We start from the raw sequence: 22,981 nt of genomic DNA on the forward strand, positions 1-22,981 counted from the left end.
TCCCTTTACCAGTTTCTAAGTCCAGAAAGATGAGCTTCTCTCAAAATAGTTTCCAGTACTATTATATAATTCCACACAATTAGAGCTGCTTTTGAGGCAAAATGGCAAAATAGAAGAGAGAAAAATGTGGAAATATCCTCAACCTCCATAAATCACAGTTTTTATGCCTGTCAAATGGGTTTTGCTCTTGGGTTTTTTAATGCCTCCACCACTGCACCTTAGTGCAGCTTCTTGGTTTTGGTCACACCCAGGACAGAGCTAGAACAGAAAAAGAAAAAAGAAAATAAAACAAAAACAAACAAGGTGTATTTCCCACATACTCTCTATAACTTTCCCCTTTCCAATCTTCTGGCTAGAAACAGGGAGTGCCTTGGGAGTTTCTTCTCTCTGCTCCATGACCACAGTTACCGGAGCCAAAGCCAAGAGAGAAAAGAGAGAAGAACCAGGACCCCCTCCCTGACTGCCATTTCTTCAGATTCCACTTCCCTCCTGCTACTGTTTACTTTTCAAGGTCCATGGGTGGCACTTTACACATTCTGTTCAATATTTTTCATTATGATCACTGGGAAAGAGAGACTATAGTGGGCTATGTTCCAACTTAGCCAGTACAGAAAGATTCTGAGCATTACTGCTAAAGAATGTTTTAGAAGATTTGGGGATTCTAGGTTTCTCTGGAGGCCAAGGATGATCTTGATGGATTTTAATGATGTCTTCCATTGTTTTCTGGATTCCATTCTTTTGTTGAAAGTTAATCCTAACTCATTCATTATTGAAAATAATGCATTTTTCCTCTCATAAATTGAAAGCTTTTCCTTTTATTTTTGGTTTCCAGCAAGTTATTCATACTATTTAAAGGCATTTTTTTGCCTATGTTATGGTTCAAGTTGAGTTTCTTGAACCTGTGTTTTGTCTTTAATTGTTTTTTAGAAAGTTATCTGCCATTATCTGTTTCCTTTCCTGCATCCTTTATCACTTCTTTCTAGAATATTTTTAATGATATTAAACCATTAGATAATGTCCCACATATCTTCAATGCTCATTTCCTTCTTCTGCATTTTATTTTATGCTAATATATTATAGTGATTTGTGTCATTTAAAATCGGGGTTAACGTCTTAGTGAGATTAATGTATACATATGTTACTTGTTTTATTACATAATATGAGCCAGGTAATATTCCAAGTTAGATGGTAATGAATGCTCCCTTAAGAAAAAAAATATAATTGAGGGAATGAGTAGGTATGGCTAGTGTCATATATACTATTTGAACTGAAACTTGAATGACAAGAAAAAGCCAACTATTCAAAATCTATAGCAAACCACTCCTGTCAGCAGGAACAGTAAGTGCAACTCCTAAAGCAGGGACCAACTTTGCATGTGAGAGCAACAAATATGGAGACAATATAGCTAAGTTAATTGGGAGACAAAAAGAATGCCATTCATGAATTAATAAAACCATAGAAAAAGACATAGTGAGGGAAGTTACTTGGATTACTCTGTTATTTTCTGAAAACTCCTGGCCACAGCTGACTGAGAGGGAAATTGTGGTAACGCTGACTTTTCTCCACTGAAACCATAATTTATGGTTTGAGAGATGAAAAAGGAAGAAGGCCATCATTCATTAAAGAAAACAAGTCGTAAAAATATATTAAAATAGAGCATAAGACACAGACAAGTCAATTATTTCTTGTAAAGAATTATATTTAAATTAATGTTCTGTGAGTTTTAAGGAAAAGATTAACTTTAATTTATTGTTTTGTTGGAGTGGTTGCTGTTTCATTAAGTAGAAAAGGCCTGTTGGGCCAAAAAACTATTGATTTGCACATAATCTAATCTAAGACCATCACTCGTAATTTCCAAGGAAGAAGATTTGATCTGAAAATTACTTATACTACTAATAGAAGTGGAAAAAATTTTAAGAGTGCCCTATTCCCTTATGTAGTGGGTTGGAATAAAACAACCTCTTCAACCTCTCAACCTCTTCCAGTGCATTCTCCTGACTTCAGAAGGTGCAGCTTTGAAGAGGATGCTTCCTGGGTAACCTTTGGTGTCATTTAGATTGAGTAATCAGAAGCATTCTGGTGGTAGTTGAACATGATTAGATGTTCTTTCAGCTGAAAAGTTACCTTATTTTTCTGTGTTGGAATGAGAAAAGATCCTCATATCTGATAAATCACTTTAGGGATGTAAAGAGGCAACACACAGCAAGTCCCCTTTACCAATGCAAATTGATCAGAGCAGCTCACTAAATGGAGGGGCTTCCCCATGTGGCTGTCCCAACCAATGTGGTTCCCTGGTTAGAGAAGAGGGAGTGACTTCTTCAGTGGCCTTATTCAGTTCCTCCAGTTCCCCTGGTAATTCTCTGAGCTATATTAAACTTTATAATAAACTCTTATCTTCCTAAAATCAGCTAACGAAAATTTTGCTCTGCCACTGTTCTTTTATCAATATTCAATGTCTATAAGTTGAATAGAAGAAAAAATCCTTGATGGCAATTCAGCTCCCTCTTCTGCAGTACCTATGACTTTGAACTCCTTTGTTGAACACTATATTTAATAACATGGTTTTGGGGGTTTTGTGTGTATCAGTGAATGAAAGACTTCAGCAACATTGAAGAACTAACCATCTTCTGAGTCCACATAAAATTTAAATCAAAATGAAAAAGATATCTTAGAGAACCCCCTCTTTTTAACATGCTTTCTCTGGTTAATAGAAATTAGAAAACAATCATATTTTTCTGGCCTCTGGAATAGTCAAGAGAAAGCCTTAGAATAAGAACTTCAAAATAGGACAATTTTTAATGAAACAAAAATGGCAGCTACAGCAACACCCTCTTGGAAGTTTACTGAATGTCTCTCCCAACATTACAGAGAGTTAGAAAGGGAGACAAAGCTAAAATAGGAGAAAAAGAGGAAACAAAACTATCTTTTTAACAGATAATATAAATGTGATACAAGAAATGCCAACAATTGTAAAGATGGCTCATGAGATTTATAAGAGTTCAGCAAAATTATTGACTTCAAGATCTTATATGAAAAATCATTCTATTTCTGTTGAAAACACAGTATTGAAGATTTTTTTTTCTTCCTACCAGAGATTAAACTCAGGGGCACTTAACTGCTGAGGCACATCCTCAGCCCTTTTTATATTTTATTTAGAGACAGGGTCTCACTAAGTTATTTAGGGCTTGGCTGAGGCTGGCTTTGAACTCACCATCCTGCTTCCTCAGCCTCCCTAGCTGCTAGGATTACAGGAATATTGAAGATTTTTTAAATAAGGTTATTGCAGAATCAGTTCTGGCAGAGAGAGTGATGAGAAACGGAGCACGACCTGCTCCTGGGGACTTTCTGGGGCCCTCTGCCACAGGCCAGCAGGTGAGCTGAGGGCCTGGGGACAGGTCATGGCCTCTGCCCTGCAGACCCTGGAGCCCTGGCCATGCCTGCTCACTGGCTGACCCAGGCTGTCAAGGCTGGATGACCTGAGGGCTGCGGCGACCTGTCAGACCCAGACCTTGCTGCTGCCTGGTCTGCTGTCCCAATCCTGTAGGTTCCAGGCAGAACCGCCACTGAGGACCTGGCGCCTATGGATGGAGGCAGGCAGGACTAGTGGAGAAGAAAGGCGGTCCTCCAATGCAGTGGAGGCAAGAGGGGACTTCAAGGGCCAACATGCTAGTAGACGCCTAAAGCTCAGACACACCTTGGACAGCAGAGCAGCGCAGACCAGGGCCCTCTGTGACCCCTTGGTGCCGGCTTCTGGCAACACCACCTTGTAGGACAAGGCAGAGGCCTTAACTGCCCTGGAAGGTGATTAACGCCCAGATGACCAGGGTGGACCGGTTAGTGGCCTGGTGCTCTGTGTTCGTCCTCACAAAGAGGCTGCAGAGCAACAGGCCGCAAGTGACCCACTGGAAATTCCACGGCCCTGAGGGAAGATTCCGTGGCCGTTTGTAGAAGCCTGTGTGTATAATATGAAAGGCCGCTCTCAACTCCCCCACCTTTAAAACTAGTGCTATGTCTGGACCTTGTAAATGTAAAGAGGTTGCCCACGGTTGTACACGGTGACGTCTGTAAATGCCCGTGTTAAAAACTCAGAAATGTCTTCTGGAAGGGACTTTGAAATGGGTTTGTTAGACCAGCTCTAGTAAGTTAGAGGACGTGGAGGTACCTTTGATGGCGAGACAGAGGAGGTCCCATGCCAGATGGTTTTGTGTAAAAGACACTTTTCATAAAATAATGTTTTCTGTGCATTTTATTCCTCATTACTATATATATAGTTGAAAATGCCAAGTACTTGTTTTGAAATATCTAGACTTTCGAGAGGTTCTAAAGTGCCAGATATATGTTAAAAGTAGAAATGCTAAAATATAATACATTTTGTAAGTTTTCTATAAAATGATTTGGGGGGAAATAGTCAAACCCCCTGTTGAGTGGTGCAGATTGTGAGCTGCTCCTCAGGAGCACCATGCCCTTGTGGCAAGGGTTGTTCCTGTGTCTATGGGTTTTGTTTTACTTTGCTCTGTATGTAGAGTATATAAAGGACAAATGAGTCCTAATCTAATCATTTCTAGATGTTAAAGAGCTTGCCAGTATATGACAAAAGTAGAATTAATAAACAAATTGTGTATATTTTATGTTAAAATTCCTAGGGAAGATTGTCTTCTGAAAATTTGAGTATTATAGCCCACTGGGTCAGTGAAGGGGCAGAAATCTCACATTTTGAAGACATTTTCAAATTAGAACTATTGTTACATGTGTGCAATTTATTTAAGACTCTTGGGTACACAGTGAACAAATTGAGTTCTTACTTGAAACTCCTAGTCTGTCTAGATGTTTAGAAGTGCCCACTGTATGTTAAATATAGAAGTAGTAAAATATCATTTTGCTACAATTCATATAAAATGTTGTCTTTTGGGAATGAAACTGTGAAACTATCTCTGTGAGCAGTATAGTACTACCTGTACTTGCTGAGTGATGTGGAGGAGGGCGGGAACAATTGCAAAGGGTAGTATGTTCATGTGTTCATACTTAAGACATGTTCAGACATCAGTTTTCTATACATTTTGTTCATTATGTTTTGTTGTGTATCTAGTATATATGATGGACAAATGAGACCCGGTTTTGCAACATCTAGTCTCTAGATGTTAAAGAGTGTATGACCAAGTAGTTAGTAACATTAGCACATTTTGTACATTGTGTGTTGAAATTCATAGGAAAGCTTGTCCTCTATAAATAACTTTTGGAAGTGAATTCGTTCAACCATCTCTAAGCATTCATATGTTTCTACTTGTTCACTGGATTGAAAGTAGAGAAAAGGAAGTGAGGACCGAAAGGTTCAAGGACAAAATATTAGACGATACTTCTGATTATAACCATGGTTGTGTGTGCAATTTTATTTATGTGTGTGCACAGTGGACAGGTTCTTATGTGGAATATCTAGTCCTTCTATATATTTAGAAGTGTTTGATGAACTTGGAAGTAGTAGAATAAAACTTTTTATAAATAGCTTTTAAAAATACTGTGTCTGGAATTGTTAAACCACCTCTGAACAGAACACTGTCTGTACTTGTTCACTGGGCTGAGGGAGGCAGGAGGGAAGTTGCAAAAGGTTTTGTTAAGTGTGCTGGACAATTTCAGCTGACCCATTGCCCTGCAACGTGCATTTTATTTAACTTTGCTTTTCTGTATATATTGTGTATATACTGGACAAAAGAGTCTTAATTTTGTAATATATAGCCTCTAGATATTAAAGAGGTTTCCAATGTATAACAAAAGTAGAGTTAGTAAACTAACACATTTTGTAGACTTTATGTTAAAATTCATAGAAAGGCAGTCTTCTGAAAGGGCCTGTTGGAATTGAAATTGTATTATCACACTATATGACACTCAGCTATGACACCAGTAACATAGGAAAAAGAAGTGGAAGAAATGAAGGATACTAGGCCAGAATGATCTTACTTAGAAAACACTTTCAGATATAACCATTGTTATGTGTGTGTGTGGTTTATTCAACACTTCTGTGTACATAGTGGACAAATTTAAGTCCTTATTTGAAATATCTAGAATTCCTGGATGTTTAGAAGTGCACAAAGGATGTTGAAAGTAGAGGTAGTGAATGAAACATTTTGTAGATTAAAAAAAGAATATTATTGCATATTCCAAAAAAAGAAAATATAAAAACACAAAAGTTAACACTGAAAAATAAAAAATAAAATCCTGCTGTATAGAGATACCCCACCATCACTACCACTATATGTGTCAAAGTAAAAAAATAGCCAAAACAATTTTGCCATCATGAGTGAGGGAAAGAGACACTATGTACATCAAAGTATATGATTAAAAAATGTACACAAAAAAAGTTAAAAGATTCCAGGAATAGGCTAACCCATGAAACAGAGGTCTTCATGAGCAACCAGCGAATATTTACTAAGCACTTACTGAATACCATAAGACACAGCATTTCAAAGTATGTGATCTGATTATTTAAACATAAATAATGCAGGACTCTGAAAACCTGAGATACTACTGATCTCTTTTTAGAAAAACCCAAGTAGTAGGACATCCTGGGGATCCATACTGTAAATGTTTACCATCAGACTTACATGGACAGAACAAATCTCAAATGTATCAATACCTGCCCTAACTTTGACAACTTTATTTTCCCTGATGACCCCTCCAAAGTAGATAGTAGTGGCAGATATATGTTGGAAATGAGTGTGGGGGTGTTCTATTATATAATTCCAGAAGCTACTGCATTTGTATCTCAGTGGCTTCCCTCCTCCTCATCTGGTAATAGGTAGCATAAATAAGCAATGGGGAACTGACTTCACCCAGATTATCAAATAACACTTTATGTGAGCAAAAGTGATTTATGATTACACTTTTATTGTTATTATGCTATTATTTCCTCATGTTTTGAAGGTAGATGAGTTTATCCTTCCACCATCATTTACAGAGTCAATAATGAACACTCAAAGCAAATAAAGATAAATTCATGTAACCAGAGAGCTTGGATTTTGAAGTTAATATGATTTGAAATTCTCTTTCTATAATGGCAAAAATGAAACTTTCATTGCATAAAAACTACATAAATTATACTTGAAGGGTGTGGGGCTGAGGATCAAACCCAGGACCTCTTGCATGCAGAAAAGGGCTTTAGCACTGAGCTATTCCCTTGGCAACAAACTTTTAATGAGTAGGAAAAGAAATAGAGAAGGACACTTCCTATATAGAGGGAATGACCATTGATATTACTATTATTATAATTATTACTATTATCATCTATCCAGCCTTGCTTTGTTTTTCATACTTTCCTTTTTTTGAGGAAAATAAAATCTGTCTTTCTGCACAGAAATTGGTTCAAAACTAAGGCCTGACTTAGAATCTTATATCTCATGGCTAAAATGATTGGTTAAGAAATTGGAATGTCACTCTATCAGGGATTTCTCCAGATTGTTAAACTGGAGTTGACATACTTGAACTCTTGCTATTCAGGTGATAGGCTGAAAGTTTGAGATGTTCCTCTACATACCCATATTTCCAGAGGAGAAAATAAGAACTATCAGGAAAAGCAGTACTCAGACAAACACAGAGAGCAAAGCAAGAGAGAAAGAAACACATGCAAAGATGGACAAAGAGAGGCAGAGAGATAAACATAAAGAGAGAATGCAGACAAGGAGAAAGAAGACTTTAGAAGGACAGAAAGAAATGATCATGTGCACCATGAGCACAGCCCAATGGATGGATTGAGGGAAAAAGAAAAAAAAGACAGCAAGACATTCTAATGCAGGTAAGAAATAAAAGACGTGTGAGAGAAACATTCATGGAGGAATGCAAATGGAAGAAAGTGAGAAAAACCATTTAATACATGAACAGAGAGATGATCCTTCAGATAGAGGGAGATCGAGAAAAATGTATGATAATAAAGAGACAGCCAGGCACAGTGGTACACGCCTGTAATCCCAGCTGTATGGAAATATAGGGGGCTGAGGCAGGAGGATCATGAGTTCAATGCCAGCCTCAACAACAATGAGGCACTAAGCAACTCAGTGAGACCCTGTCTCAAAATAAAATACAAAATAGGGCTGGGAATGTGGCTTAGTGGTTGAGTGCCCCTGAGTTCAATCCACAGTACCAAAACTGGATAGATAGATAGATGATAGATAGATAGATAGATAGATAGATAGATAGACAGACAGACAGATGAAGACCTACAGAGTAGAAAAAGAAGTACACTGAGAAAAGAGAGTAAAGACAGGAGGAAAAGGTCAGAGAGAAAGGAAGGAACTAAGAGACAAAGGAGAAAAGAATCTCATCTTAGTCTTTGATATAAGCATTTTTCAGAAGCCAAATTAATTTATGAACTTTTAATTTATATGCCAAATAATTAATTTTTTTTCTTGGGATGGTATTAGTAGAGTTTCCATCACATGCAATCAACATATTATTTGCTAATAAAATTCCCACTGGCAAGTGTATAACCTGGTAGTTCAGACACAACCCAAAATCATTGTCTTTTACCTCCATGTACATAGTCAACAATGACAGGAGACATTTGTGGGGCGAGGTTGGTTAACTTATAGTGTTAGGTGTTGTTAGGTAACATAATGGCACAAAATAATTCCAATAGCTCAAATAAACAATCAGGCTGCAGCAGAAGCCAGGAAAGAATGCTTTACACAACCCCAACTTCCAAGCCCCCGGATGGTGGACAATTGAATGTTTTCATACTTTTTCACATTTTTACATGGCACCGGAATTAGACCAGGTATGGGGACCCATGACTTCCCCTAGTCTCCTCCCCTTTGGGGCATCACTGAACTAGCCCTCTAGAATCTGCTCCTTTCTGTGTCAGTATCTCCCACCACCACTTTTACTCAATCAGAATCAGAAACACAAGGGACTCACAAATCTATTTAATTTTGCAATATATATATATATATATATATATATATATATATATATATATATATATATATTGAAAGATAAAGGAGTTTGACATTTAATTCATGGGAAGTCTTCAGACAGCACAAGATCAGAAACGTGTTGAAAGTACTTGTGGCCCAAACAGATGTGGCAGGCAGCACAGGGAGCAGAGCTCCCAGTGTCAGGTGGAAAGCAGTCACAGAAATTCAAGAAATACCAGAACAAGAAGAGGGCCAGGGGCCTGGGGTTTTGGCTCAGTGATACAGTATGTGTGAGGCACTGGGTTTGATTCTCAGCACCACATATAAATAAATGAAAATAAATGAATAAAATAAAGGTCCATCACAAATAAAACGTGTGTGTGTGTGTGTGTGTGTGTGTGTGTGTCTGTGTGTGTCTGTGTGAGCACACGGAGAAGAAGAAGGCCTTGCATCTGCTGCTCAGGCACTGTGGGACTCAGGTCTTGATGGGGGACAGAGCTGGCAGAGGTGGATTCCTCACAGGCCAGAGAGAAGGGAGGCTAGGAACTGTGCACAAGGATGAAGACAGCAGTAGACCATGGAACAGGGGTAACAGGAAGAAACATGTTGGAATCAGTGCATGAGCCCTGAAGGAGAGAGAAAAAAATAAGTCATAAGATAAATCCCTAGAGAAAGTCAGCCCCTGCCCAATACCCCTGGGGCCTCTCTGCAACTCAGAACACTAAGGGTGATTTTGTACAACCACCCACTCCTCACCATCTCTCCTGGTATCTGATTAAAGAGGATACCATGCTAAAGTGAACACAAAGCTTCTGCAGGGGCATGTGGAGAAGGCCCCAGTTCTATCAGCAGTCAAAGTGCTTTGGTGAAGCACAGGTCACATACTTAACTGGACAGGTAAGAACTGTAACCTCTTGTCATCTCACCTAACATCCAGTTCAGCAGCACTCTGTAATCTGGGGGTCTGGGAGCATTGTGCAAGCCCCACTCAGTGCCAAACGTTTGGTGTTGTTCTGGAAAACAGTTCCTGAAATTTCCTGCAGAGACCATGTGGAATGTTCCAAAATTTTCCTCCAACCAAACTCACATGAGAAAGAGTGTAGCATGAAGCCAAGAACAAAGTAACTGAAGTATATTAGGGTGTCCAGTCAAACCCAGCCAACATTTTTATCTATCTTACATGTGTCACATTTCTGGGCAAGAGGAGTAGGGCTCTGTCTTGTGGGTGGAGCTTTGGGTTGTTCCATCATCAGCAAAAACAAAAAGAGAAAGGGACAGAAAAGCTCCTTAACATGGGCAAAGGAAGAGTTGCTTCTCTGTCTCTTTGTCCCAAGTTCCAAAAGAAAATTCAAAGAATGTCCAGATTGCTCTCTTTCCCACTCCAGTCCATGTGACATCACCCCAAAGTCGCTGAGTCAGTCGCTGAATGTAGTGAGCAAAGACTCTGCATTTTTAAGGAAGTCACATGTTAACAAATGCTTGGCATAGGTAAGGATGAACTGAGAGCTTCTCTGTCTAAAAATCACCCTCAACCACTGTCCTCTGAGATGAAGCAAACTTGACTTGGGACAAGGAGGACTCAGGCCTTTCTAATTTCTGCAATCTACTTCTATCCCTAGTTTTGCTCCCCCTTTTAACTGAGATAAGATAAGTTACAACTGAAACACTTAGTCCTAGCACCAGTCTTCCCCATTTTCTCTACAGGTGACTTACCTTTCTTATTCCAAAAGTGGACAATAAGGCCCAAGCCAAGAAAGATCAGTCCCAGCACAAGACTCCCAATGCCACTCAGCATCTTGTTCTGGGCAGATTCTGACAGTGCCCCTGGGAAATAGAAGCCTGTGCATCAGTGACTGTCCCCACATCCCACAGAGTCCTCATCAGAAACCTTAGAGTCCAACCCAAGATATAAGAGACAGAGGTGCCCCACTACCAAACAGAGGAGGGTGAAGGGCATGCAGAGACCCCAGGAGAACAGTGGGTGGATGAGGATTTAGGGGAAAAAGGGAGAGTGGATCCTCAGGGTAGGTCCATCTGAAAATCCAGAGACCATCCCCAAATACCAGCCTTAATGTTAAAGCCTAAAATTTCACTACTGCAAAAGATAATGCTGCCAAGGTGAACCTCAGCCTGGGGATCAGGTTACATAATGCAATAATATCTTGCAAAGAAAAGAGGGCACTACTCAGTGTCTGCCTTTTGACTTGAGATCTCAGGCCTTCATGACTCTAGGCACAGAAATGACACCATGATTTGTGTAGGAGAGAAGGTATGAATGTGTCCAACAGCAGAGGACAAGAGGGACCCCAAGCCCATAAGACCCAATGTCCTCTCTGCCTTTGCTTCTTTCTGCTGAACCTCTGGTATCAATGAAGTGGCCCTTACACCATTCTACAGTGATGGGGCTCTGGAGGGTGGGGTGCGCCACATGGCTAGTGTAGACATCTCCATGCTGGGGTATTACTTCCAACATCACAAGAATCTGGTAGGTCCAATCCCCATTCTGAATAAGTGGTGTGGACACTACTCCAGAAGTCTCTTCCTCTTTATTCCAGAACCATCTGACTTTAACTTGTCGAGAATAATATTTGTCATTGAGCAGATCAGCAAATTGTGGTGGTTTAGAGCCTCTGTCCTGGCAGGAGAGATGGTGACTATAGGCTCCACTAGGATGAATGACAGCAAAAAATTAAGTCAGAGAATAAGGCAGCAAAGAGGGTCTTGCCGTGGGCTTAAGTCCCTCCTTTAATATGAAAGTGGAGAAAATAGCACATATTAGTGTTCACAAATACCAAAGGTTTCACCCATTTGTGGAAGATAAAAAAAAAGTTGATCACATAGAAATAGGGGTAGAATAGAGGTGACCACAGCCTAGGAAAGGAATAGTGAAATGGTGAATAATGGGAATCAAACATACTTGGAGGGGAGCACTTTTAATGTTATACAGCTCAACAAAGGATAGTCTACAATAATTAATTACACACTTTGCAAAAACTAGAGAAGAAGAGTTTGGGTTGCCAATACATAAAAATCATAATATTTCAGGAAGTGGAAATACTGATCTCCCCAGTTTGATCTCAGCACATTGTGTTGAATTACAACACTATCCCTCATAAATAAGTGCCAATATTATATGTTGAATTTTAGATAAAAAATTAAATAAAATGTCCCTTTTATAAATATCTACATCAGCAATGCATATATCATCATGATCCCTTAAGATTATTTGGCCTAATGATGTCCTAGTTGTCTTGATTTAAGTGCAGTCTGATTTTCACAGAATACAATCAACTAACAATGCTCTCCTCCTCTGTATATTCCCACTGTGTTGTGCTGCTTCGCCATGGGCTCAAAGTCAGTGCTATCAACCAACCATGGACTAAAATAAATCTCTCCTCTATTTAAGTTAATTATCTCAAGCATTTTATTGCAGTAACTCAAAGCTGACTAACACACTCTCTCAACACTGTTTTGCCAAGTCTTGCAATAGATTTTCTTTGAATTCAAATGCCTTCCCAATTTTACCAAAATCCTAGGAATCCCAACAGTTGCCTTGCACACAGGCCTTCCACACTAGTTCAGAGGTGAGCGCACTTTGATCGGTCCTAAACTCGCCTCTCTGCTGAACAGTGAAAAAAGCTGTCTGGTAATAGTTGTGTCTGCACAAGGTGTCTATGTGCGCCCGATACTCAGCCAGGAGGTCTTTCTGGGCATTCCAGCTCTTGGCACTTGATAGCCCCAGCTTTGTTACAGCCACAAACACCCCCACATCACTGTCAAAGCATAGAATCTCCTCCTTGTTCTAGATTTGTGTGGCCATGAGCCTCACTCGCTGAGTCCCATTGATGAAATAGCAGGTGCCCTTAAACTGGTACATAAAATCCTCTGCAAGAGAAACAGGCCATGTTAGATTTAGCTCAGGCTGGCTCCCAACCAACCCTGTGTTGGGTGCCACAGGGAGACACAGGGAGTAAAGGAACATGACAACACAGACCAGTGACTAAATAAAATCTACTCTCAACCCTCAGAATTTTATTCCCAGGATGAATGAGTGATTTCTCTACCTCAAATCCTGCATTGATCATTTATTAGAGAAAATAAAAAATGTCAATCAAAGAAGATCATGGAATAATGTTTGGAATACAGAAAAAAATTGCCAGCATTTTCATATGCTGGATCTGTAAATAACAAAAATCCTAAATAATCCACTAACTAAAAGAATTTAAAGTAAGCAAGAGTTCAGCAAATGACTGGATACAATATCCATTTTTAAATATTGTACATATAGATAAGCAACAAATGTGAAATCAAATGTAAATTATGCCATTTATAATGGCATAAAAATTATGAAGAAGTCTTATAAAAATATACAAGAATTCTAAAAGGGAAATAATGAAATTTATTAGACATATCAAAAAGGTCCTAAATAAACACAGATACACTTGTACATGAATTGGAAGACTGAATATTATAAAGAGGGCATTATCCCAAATGGTCTTATGGATTATGTGGGTATAATTTAAAATTCCTACCAATTTGTGATTACTCAAAATTTACAAGCTGATTCTAAAATGCAATAAAGGTTCATAAGGCAAAGATGGTGATTAAACACAATGTTTTTGGCACAGACATAGACAAATAAATGGCATAATATATTCCAAAATAAGTTTCATGAATCCGTTTAGACTGAATTTACAAGGGTGGCACAACAGGTGGTCAGTGAGGAATGAATATTTTGTTAATAAATGATGTTCTAATAAATGGATATACATCAGAAGGAGCAGAAGAAATTAGGCATACTTCTTGCACCATATGTAACATAGACCTAAGTGTGAATGAAGTGCTACAAATCTGTTAGGAGATAAAACTAGAGAACATTTTCATGATGTTGGAATTGTGACAGATTTCTTAAATCATTAAAAGCACTAAACATAAATTTAAAAGATTGATAAATTCAATTCATTAAAATTAACAGCTTCTGCTCATCAAGAGACATCATTAAAAGACTTACATAATGGGCTGGGGATGTGGCTCAAGCGGTAGCGCGCTCGCCTCGAATGCGTGCGGCCCGGGTTCAATCCTCAGCACCACATACCAACAAAGATGTTGTGTCCGCCCAGAACTAAAAATAAATATTAAAAATTCTCTCTCTCTCTCTCTCTCTCTCTCTCTCTCTCTCTCTCTCTCTCTCTCTCCCCTCTCTCACTCTCTCTTAAAAAAAAAAAGACTTACATAAGGCCAAAAGTACAAATATTTGCAAAGCACATACTGATGATGGGCTTGATTTGAAATATACTTTCTATTTTTTTTTAAATAAGTGAGAAAAAGATAACTACACACTCACCAGACAGGGAAACATTAAATAGTCTAAGATACCAAAAGCTGTCAAGAATTGGATTTTCTTATGAACAGCTCATGAGACAACTAATGAGAATACCAGTTGGACTTTGTCTTGTCAGGTTGAAGATAGGCAGACATTCCAATTGAAGTATCTATTTCAGTCTAGAGAAATGCAGACCCAAAGGTTCCAGGATTCCAGGATACATTTTCTTTAAGTAAGACCAGCCCAAATCTGCATCCTCAGTGGATTTCCAGTCCTTTGCCATACATGATATATAAAGAATGAATAAATTTGGCAAATTAATTAATTCAAAGACTGACATGAAGATTTTATTTGCTTAATAAAAATTTAAAGGACCTACTCAGTAATTCATTAGGAGAGTGCAACTGAGGGGGTTAAAATATGAATGTCTTGTTTTCAAACATTATCAGTACTGTGAAAGTACTTGTTTTTATTCAGAGAGGAGTCTATACTGCTGCCCAGGCTGGTCCTGAACTTCTGGGCTCAAGCCATTTTGCTGCAGCCTCTTAAGTAGCTGGGACGACAGGTGTGTGCACCTGGTTTGAAAGCACTAAACCAGTTAGTGCCTATCATTAACTAAATTCATATTTGATACTAATATGTAGCAGAAATTAAAATTTGTTATTTGCAGGACAATTATAGAGTATTGTGGTTACTGTCACTCTTCCAGTTCCATCGGACAGCCCTCAGGCTTATTCTGGGTGATGTATTTGATGGATTTACACAAGCTGTGTTATTTGAAATTATGCGATTTCATTGTTTCAATATTTTGTTCAAACACTTATTAATATAAATGACTAAAATATTTATATGAAGTTTAAGACTGATTATCAAAGGCACACCTTTAAAACAAATGATAAACTGTGATGTTGGGCAAGTTACTCATACTGAAGCATGGTTTTCTTATCTGAAAATTTAGATAATAATAATTACCCTATTGTATGTTCAGGTTACTTGTGTCAAGATATTTTAAATGTGCCATGTCAGGCACATATTAAAACTTAAAAATGATAGTTATTATTGTTTATATTAAGAGAAACAATTGGTATAACTGTAATAATAGTTATATGTCTATTCTCTGGATTAGATTTCGAATTTTAATAACTCGTATTAACTTTCAGCTTAACCTGATATACTTCCTGTTAATCTATTTGAAATGTTCAAAAATCAAATTTTATTAAGCAAATAAAATCTTCATGTCAGTCTTTCAATTAATTAGTTTGCCAAATTTATTCATTCTTTATATATCATGTATGGCAAAGGACTGGAAATCCACTGAGGAGAACAGAGAACGCTCGTTAATCAGACATGTTCCTTGTACCACTATTGTATCTGGATAAATTTGGGGTTTACATAAGGAAATCTTTTCTATAGTCTGCTTTTGGATTGCCCCCTCCCTATTACCTATAGCATTCTGATTTTCTGTTTTTTTCAAACTTGAAATGTTCAAAAATCAACTGGAAAAATTCAATATGGATTCAATAACAATTTACTGAATGCCTAAAATGTGCTGCTCTACCTGCTGAAAACATAAATAAAATAGCTACCTCTGTTGTATAGGTATTCCATTGGGATACACATGCTACAATATTTTTCAAATAAAATACTTTGCCACCCATTACCACTCTACCAGGGGTTACAAAAGTAACATAGAAGAAAAACAGGCATGATTCCTCCCTCATGGAACTTGAGATTTCAACAGATGTGACAAATAGGTATATTTAAATCATGTTAAGATATCAGAGATGAGCGTTAGAGGCAAGAGAGGGTGCAAAGGGTGTGAGCTTTGTGTGTTTAAAGAAAAAGGCCAGTGTGGTTGGAACAGAGTACGTTGGTTGGATAATTATAGGGAACAAGATGGGAGAGGCAAGCAAAAAAAAAAAAAAAGGAAAAAAATTCGTAAGACATGTAACTCCCATTAGGAGTTTCTATGTCTTCCTAATGGTAATTAGATCAAATATCTCTACCCGAAAACATGACTGTAACATTTCATAAAAGTCATGAAGAAATATGGAAATTTTCACAGCATTTCTTTCTGGTTTTGTTGTTGTTGTTTCTAAGAAAAACTATGTATTTGTTTTTGCTAATTTTCCCCCCTTTTCTCCATTTTATTCTGGTTTTTTTTTTGGGGGGGGGTTGTTTTGTACTGGGATTAAACCTAGGGGCACTTTATCATTGAGCCACATCCCCATTCCTTTATTTATTTATTTATTTATTTATGACAAGGTATTGTTAAGTTGTTGCACATCTCATTAAGTTGCTGACGCAAACCTCAAACTTGAGATCTTCTTGCCTCAGCTTCATAGATTGCTGGGATTACAGGTGTGTGCCACTGCACCTGGCTGTATTCTCAATAACAAGGAGACAGCACCCAAGAGTAGAAACTGAACAGAAGTAAACCAGGGGGAAAGAAATAAGGAAGAAGAAATCGCCATGCATTTCCCTTTCAAGGTCCTGATCTCCACAGCTTTCAGGTCTCCCAAACTGTATCACACCATCAACAAATTTCCTCTATGTAGTGTCCATTCTGTGCCTCAAATCACATGCTCGAAACATTTCCTGAACCAGAGACAAATGGAGAATTCTGACCCGACCCCACCTTTTCTTATAGAACATGCAACACAATTTCTGTCAGAGAAGACAAATGCCAGTCATTCCTCAGATTGGTAGGATTCATACTCTAGGAGTTAAGAAAATCCTTAGGGAATCAACCAAATTCTGTTACATGCACGTATGAATATATTACAATGAATTCCACCTTTATGTAAAATTATAATGCAGAAAAAAAGAAAAAGAAGAAAAACCTTAGGACATGGACACACACACACACACACAACACATGCACATAAACTTTCAGGTGACAGACAAACATTCAGATAAGATGTAGAAACTGAATTCTTCATCTGGGGAAGACGACAGCAAAGGATAGAGGACTCTAATGAATATGGTCAAGATGGAAGAAAGGAAAAATATATAATCCAGGTGAGACCTTTCCAAAAACAAACAAACAAAAAATACGCTGTGCAGTTCTCTGCTCGCTAACTGCTCTAAGGGAGGATGAAGTCTTTCTTCAATAATTAGGACTAAAAGAGTCTAAATGAAAATACGATGGGAGTATACAAACTGGTGGAAAGAGAACCAAACAGGAAATCAAAAACCCTGAGCTCTAGACCTGGCCCTGCCACTAAGTGCCTGAAGGAACCCAGATAAGCAATTTAGAGGAGCAGGGCCTCAATTTTTCTACTTCACTCTTTCATTCAACAAATATTTATTCAGTGGAACTGCACTAGGTGATGATAATACATTAGTGGAGAAAATGTCGGGGTCGGTGGTGCAGGAGCCGAATTCCTGCGGGGGCGGAGCTCAGCTCTAGCGGGGACCACAGTGGGATCTACAGGATGCGCTGACTGACCCAGGTCGCCCACTTGTCCTCCAGCCTGAAGTCCTACAATTGGGTCCGCGGGAAGCAGGAGGACTTCAGGGGCTGGTCTGGAAAGCTGCCCATCACTTCTCCTGTCCCGGGTTTTCCATATCCCACCGTCACCGCTGTCAGAACCTCGCAGATTGATGTAATGTGAGAAAGAAGAGAGAGGCAAAGGCTGCGTGGGGAGAGCCCCTGTAAATAGTCGGGTTTCCACCGGGATTTCCGCAGCAGCAGAAGAAAAACAGCTTAAACTTCGGTCTCTGTCGCCATCTCTTGTCCGAAGTGCACCATTGCATCCCGGAGCAATGACTGGGAAGTTACATAATAGTGCAAGACTAGGCTTCTGAACTTTTTTAAAAAGATGTTGGCTCTCATTATATCAAAGAAGACATTTGGTATTTGTTTTTTAGGGATTGGCTAGCTTCACTAAGCATAATCTGCTCTAGTGCCATCCATTTCCCTGCAAATTCTGTGATTTTGTCATTTTTTAGTGCTGCATAATACTCCATGGTGTATAAATGCCACATTTTTTTTATCCATTCATCTATTGAAGGGCATCTGGGTTGATTCCACAGTCTAGCAATTGTGAATTGTGCTGCTATGAACATCGATGTGGCAGTATCCCTGTAGTGTGCTCTTTTAAGGTTTTCAGGAAATAGTCCGAGAAGGGCAATAGCTGGGTCAAATGGTGGTTCCATTCCCAGCTTTCCCAGGAATCTCCATACTGCTTTCCAAATTGGCCGCACCCGTTTGCAGTCCCACCAGCAGTGTACAAGAGTACCCTTTTCCCCACATCCTCGCCAGCACTTGTTTTTGTTTGACTTCATCATGGCTGCCAATCTTACTGGGGTGAGGTGGTATCTTAGGGTGGTTTTGATTTGCATTTCTCTGACTGCTAGAGATGGTGAGCATTTTTTCATGTACTTGTTGATTGATTGTATGTTCTCCTCTGTGAAGTGTTTGAGAACAGGGAGGAAGAGCAGGAAGAAAAGTTTAACATTAAACAGAGACATGAGGCGGGAGGGAAAGGGAGAAAAAAAGGGAAATCACATGGAAATGGAGGGAGACCCTCATTGTTATACAAAATTATATACAAGAGGTTATGAGGGGAATGGGATAACAAACATGGAGGGAAATGAATTACAGTAGATGGGGTAGAGAGAGAAGATGGGAGGGAAGGGGAGGGGGGATAGTAGAGGATAGGAAAGGTAGCAGAATACAACAGTCACTAATATGGCAGTATTAAAAATGTGATGTGTAACCTATGTGATTCTGCAATCTGTATTTGGGGTAAAAATGAGAGTTCATAACCCACTTGATTCTAATGTATGAAATATGATTTGTCAAGAGCTTTGTAATGTTGTGAACATCCAATAAAAAAAAAAAAAAAGATGTTGGCGATCCAAGCCAAGCATGCTCAGCAAGAACCCTGCCACCGAGCTACCCCTCTAGTCCAAGTTTCTAAACTTCTTTCATCCGGATTTTTTTTTCAGTATTTCATCTAGCATCTTGACTGTGCCGTTCATTATGACATGGAAAACCGTCTTCTTTTAGCTCATATGCCATGTAAGGATACTAGAGATGAGATCTTTATAAGCTCCCAAACACCACCCACAGAAGACCAGCTACTGTCTCTCCTTCACCTTACCTTCCCCGTCCCCTGGCACATTCTGGGTCAGAAACCTAAGAGGTCCCCACACCTCACTGGGATAATGAAGAAAATGAAACCTTCTAATGAAATAAGCTGACAGATTGCAGCTTCAAGCCAAATCCTGAACGACATCTTTGCTCTCAGACGCAGTTTACAGACTCTTATTCTGTCTGGTGATGTATTAAACATCAGGATGACAGGAAAAGATAGAGGACTCCAATGAATGTGGTCAAGATGGAAGAAAGAAAATATACATAACTCAAGTGAGACCTTTCCAAAACCAAAAGAAAATACCCTCTTCAGTTCTCTGCTGAATAACTGCTCTAACAAAATATGAACGGGCAGTTTACAGAATAGTGGTTGTGTTTAATACTAAATATGTATTTAATATGTATTTAATATTAATAGTATTAAACATATTTGGATAAGACATAAGAGCCCTCCTACTTTGCATGGACCTAATAATGGGGCATAAGGGGTCAAAAGGCCAATGTAGAAGATCTAGGTCCACCCACACATTATTCATATTATGATGTAAATCAATCACTGCTGAAAAGCAAGAAACATGTTCTTGGAGACCAGGAATCCATATCACTGACAATCCATCAAAAATCATGCCTCAAAACTGTTATTGGTGGGATGTCCAGATGAGGCCCAGGTTCTTGGCTTCCCAATCAAACAAGTGAGCAAGAAACACAGAAATAACAGAGCATAGATTTATTAAAAGGGAAAGGGAAAGTAACACTTCGAAAGTAGAGCAGAGTGGGTCAAGCTAGAGCATGACCCAAGGTCTCAGTGTCTGGTGAGTTTCTTACATGCTGACTTTCTCGTGCTCGGACCCCTGAGAGACATGATCCCAAAATTCTTTTGGGGTGGCTGAGGAGCTGGAGGTCTCACCTCCTGTAGTTGATTTAGGCATGTTTGGGGTCCTTCTCCCCACCTAATTAGGCATCATGACCCTCTCACCCTATCAATGGGGCATTTGGGTCCATTTGTGGGATGGGTTTTAAGCCCTGCTGCAGCACCAGCTGGAGTTTGACAGCCTCTAGATGAGAAGAGATCAACTGTGACAGTAGGTTTAACAGGAAGGGTCTGAACAACAGAGATAGAAGGAGCATCAGAAAGAATCCCACCAAAGATTGTACCAAAACACCCAGCTGTAAATTTTGACCATGATCCTTATGAATCTTACGGTGCTGCCTAATCCTAATGGATCTAGCAGAGGGACAGTCTGCTAATTTCTTTGTGGCATCTCTAACTATAACAGATTGGTTTACATAAAACTGCCATTTTTCTTCCAGAAAGAGACATGATCTCTTGGTGGTAAATAGATATAATTATTTCCACTTTTGGAGAGTGACTGCTGTTAGTGAGTCCACCTGGTTCTGCAGGGTAATTATGGCTGCTGCTATTTCCTCTAGACTAACACAGAGATCTTTAGATAAATCTAGATGATAGGAGAGGGAGGTGGATAGACCTCCTATCACTGTATCCACCCAGGAATTATTCCCAATCCTACCAAAATAGGAATGAGTGGTATAGCCCATTTAGCTCTGATGGATGCTGTGCTTTGGGGTTAGATTGAAAGCCAGAAACACAGTCCATCCATGTAGGAGGTGAGAAAATTTGGTAGATTTGTGAGATTAGGCTCAAATGGACTCAGGACAAACTTGTCACTCTATCAGAGTCCTTTGTGTTACTTACTAGGCTCTCCTGCACAAGAGTCCTCTTTTTATAACCACCTAGTTTACTGACTTTTAGGAGGACTGACACAAGTATACATCAAAATATTGTTTTTCCTTTTAAATGTCCATGTAATGTCTGTGCTTTGCTTATACTTGACTTCCAGGACTTAAGACTAAATTGTTCAAAAATAGACCTTGTCCTACACTCAGGGCAGTTGAGATTCCTCCGGGATCACTCTTGGGAACTGTGAGAAGAAGCTTGGCCTCTTTAGCTTTCCTCTACCCGCCATTTCATCTGCCAGGATGGGTCAGACTCTTGATGACTACTCATGGCTTCCTTTGGAAGCATCAGGAACATCTCCTTCTCCAATAACTCTCTGCAGAATATTCACTGGTTGCTTCCTGTTCTCTAGGGTCCTCACAGCCCCCTGATCAGGTCAGGTGACTTGCCAGAGTTGATATCCCTTAGAGTATTCCCATCATTCCCTGGGTCCTGCCTGACCTTAGAGGGCAAGGGTCAAATAGTGACTGATTTTTCCTTAGCCCTTTTACTTTCTTGGCTTTTGTCTTCAAGTTTTGATTTTAAATATCCAATAGGCCAGTTTCACCAATCTTGAGGAGGGAGTAATGGGTTTTATCTTTAATGTCTATAATTTTACAGTTATCTCTTTCATTGACTTAGGGACAATATTTAGGGTAACTACTAGTACTGGAAGTCAGCATTATATCCTCTCAATCCCGTAGGTGATAACTTATTGTCTTACATTAACTCAGGTTGATCTGTTAGAAGTAGTAATTCTGCACACAATGGTTCTAAGATTTTACAAAAGCAAAACTGTTGTATAATAACTTTGATCCAAGAAGCATAATTTCTATAATAACACTAATGTATCTTTGGTGTCTATTTAGCCTCCATAAAGATCCATGTATTTATTCTACAAAGATCCATATATTTATCAACTCAATCACATAAAAAAATCCTTTACAAATTTTTCTTTATTTTAAACCTTTACAAACTTTAAATACTTTTTAAAATTGACCCAAAATTTTTATTTTATTTTGTATTATATCCCCTTTATTTTGAGATCTCAGTAATCTTCACAACAAAAATCTATCTTTTGAACATACTTTATCTTTCATGAGTTTAACTTTTTTATCTGCTCTTTTCAAATATACATAACAGTATATAATATACAAGACAGTATATAATATGAACAAATTTGTTCATATTATACATACATAGAATATGACTCTCCATCCTTGTGGTTGTACATGATGTGGAATTACACTGGTCATATATTCATATATGAACATAGGAAATTTATGTCCTGTTCATTCTTCTTTCTTTTTTTATTCTCATCCCCGCTCCCTTCCCTTCACTCCTCTTTGTCTAATCCAATAAACTTCTATTCTTCTCCCACCTCATGTGTGTTAGCATCATATATCAGAGAGAACATTCAGTCTTTGGTTTGGGGGGTTGGCTTATTTTACTTGGCATGAGTGTCTCCAGTTCAATCCATTTTACTGGTGAATGCCATAATTTCATTTTCCTTTATGGCTGAGTAATATTCCACTGTATATATATACCACATTTTCTTTATCCATTCATATGTTAAAGGGCACCTAGGTTGGTTACATAGCTTAGCTATTATGAATTGAGCTGCTATAAACATTGATGTGGGTGTAACACTATAATGCTGATTTTAAGTCCTTTGAGTATATGCTGAGTAGGATAATTGAGTCAAATGGTGATCTCATTCCAAGTTTTCTGAGGATGAACATAACTTCAAATGAGTTTAATTCTAGTCTACTTTGGAGCCATCTCAACTTGTCTCATCTTGTTAGGGTGAGAGGCAGAGGCAGAGACTTATCTCAGGTGAGACAAGGCTCTCAAGGAATTCTAAAGTTGTTTTTTTTTATTTTTGAAGCTGATCCTTGCCTCTTTTTAAATGTTTTTCT

The 22,981-nt window shown here is 38.7% G+C and overlaps 1 pseudogene across 1 annotated transcript; it reads right to left on the reverse strand.

Moving 5' to 3' along the window:
- Positions 1 to 3,461: 3,461 nt before the first annotated feature.
- On the reverse strand, positions 3,462 to 20,256 carry LOC308649394 (rano class II histocompatibility antigen, A beta chain-like; annotated as a pseudogene). Its single transcript has 7 exons — positions 20,235 to 20,256; positions 17,675 to 17,995; positions 12,516 to 12,785; positions 11,286 to 11,566; positions 10,614 to 10,724; positions 3,695 to 3,789; positions 3,462 to 3,578 (listed from the first exon to the last, which is right to left on the reverse strand). The product of its transcript is annotated as a rano class II histocompatibility antigen, A beta chain-like (transcript).
- Between the last annotated feature and the right edge of the window lie 2,725 nt (positions 20,257 to 22,981).

Source organism: Spermophilus citellus (genome assembly GCF_964194105.1).
Source record: "Spermophilus citellus genome assembly, chromosome: 5".
Taxonomy (NCBI): domain Eukaryota; kingdom Metazoa; phylum Chordata; class Mammalia; order Rodentia; family Sciuridae; genus Spermophilus; species Spermophilus citellus.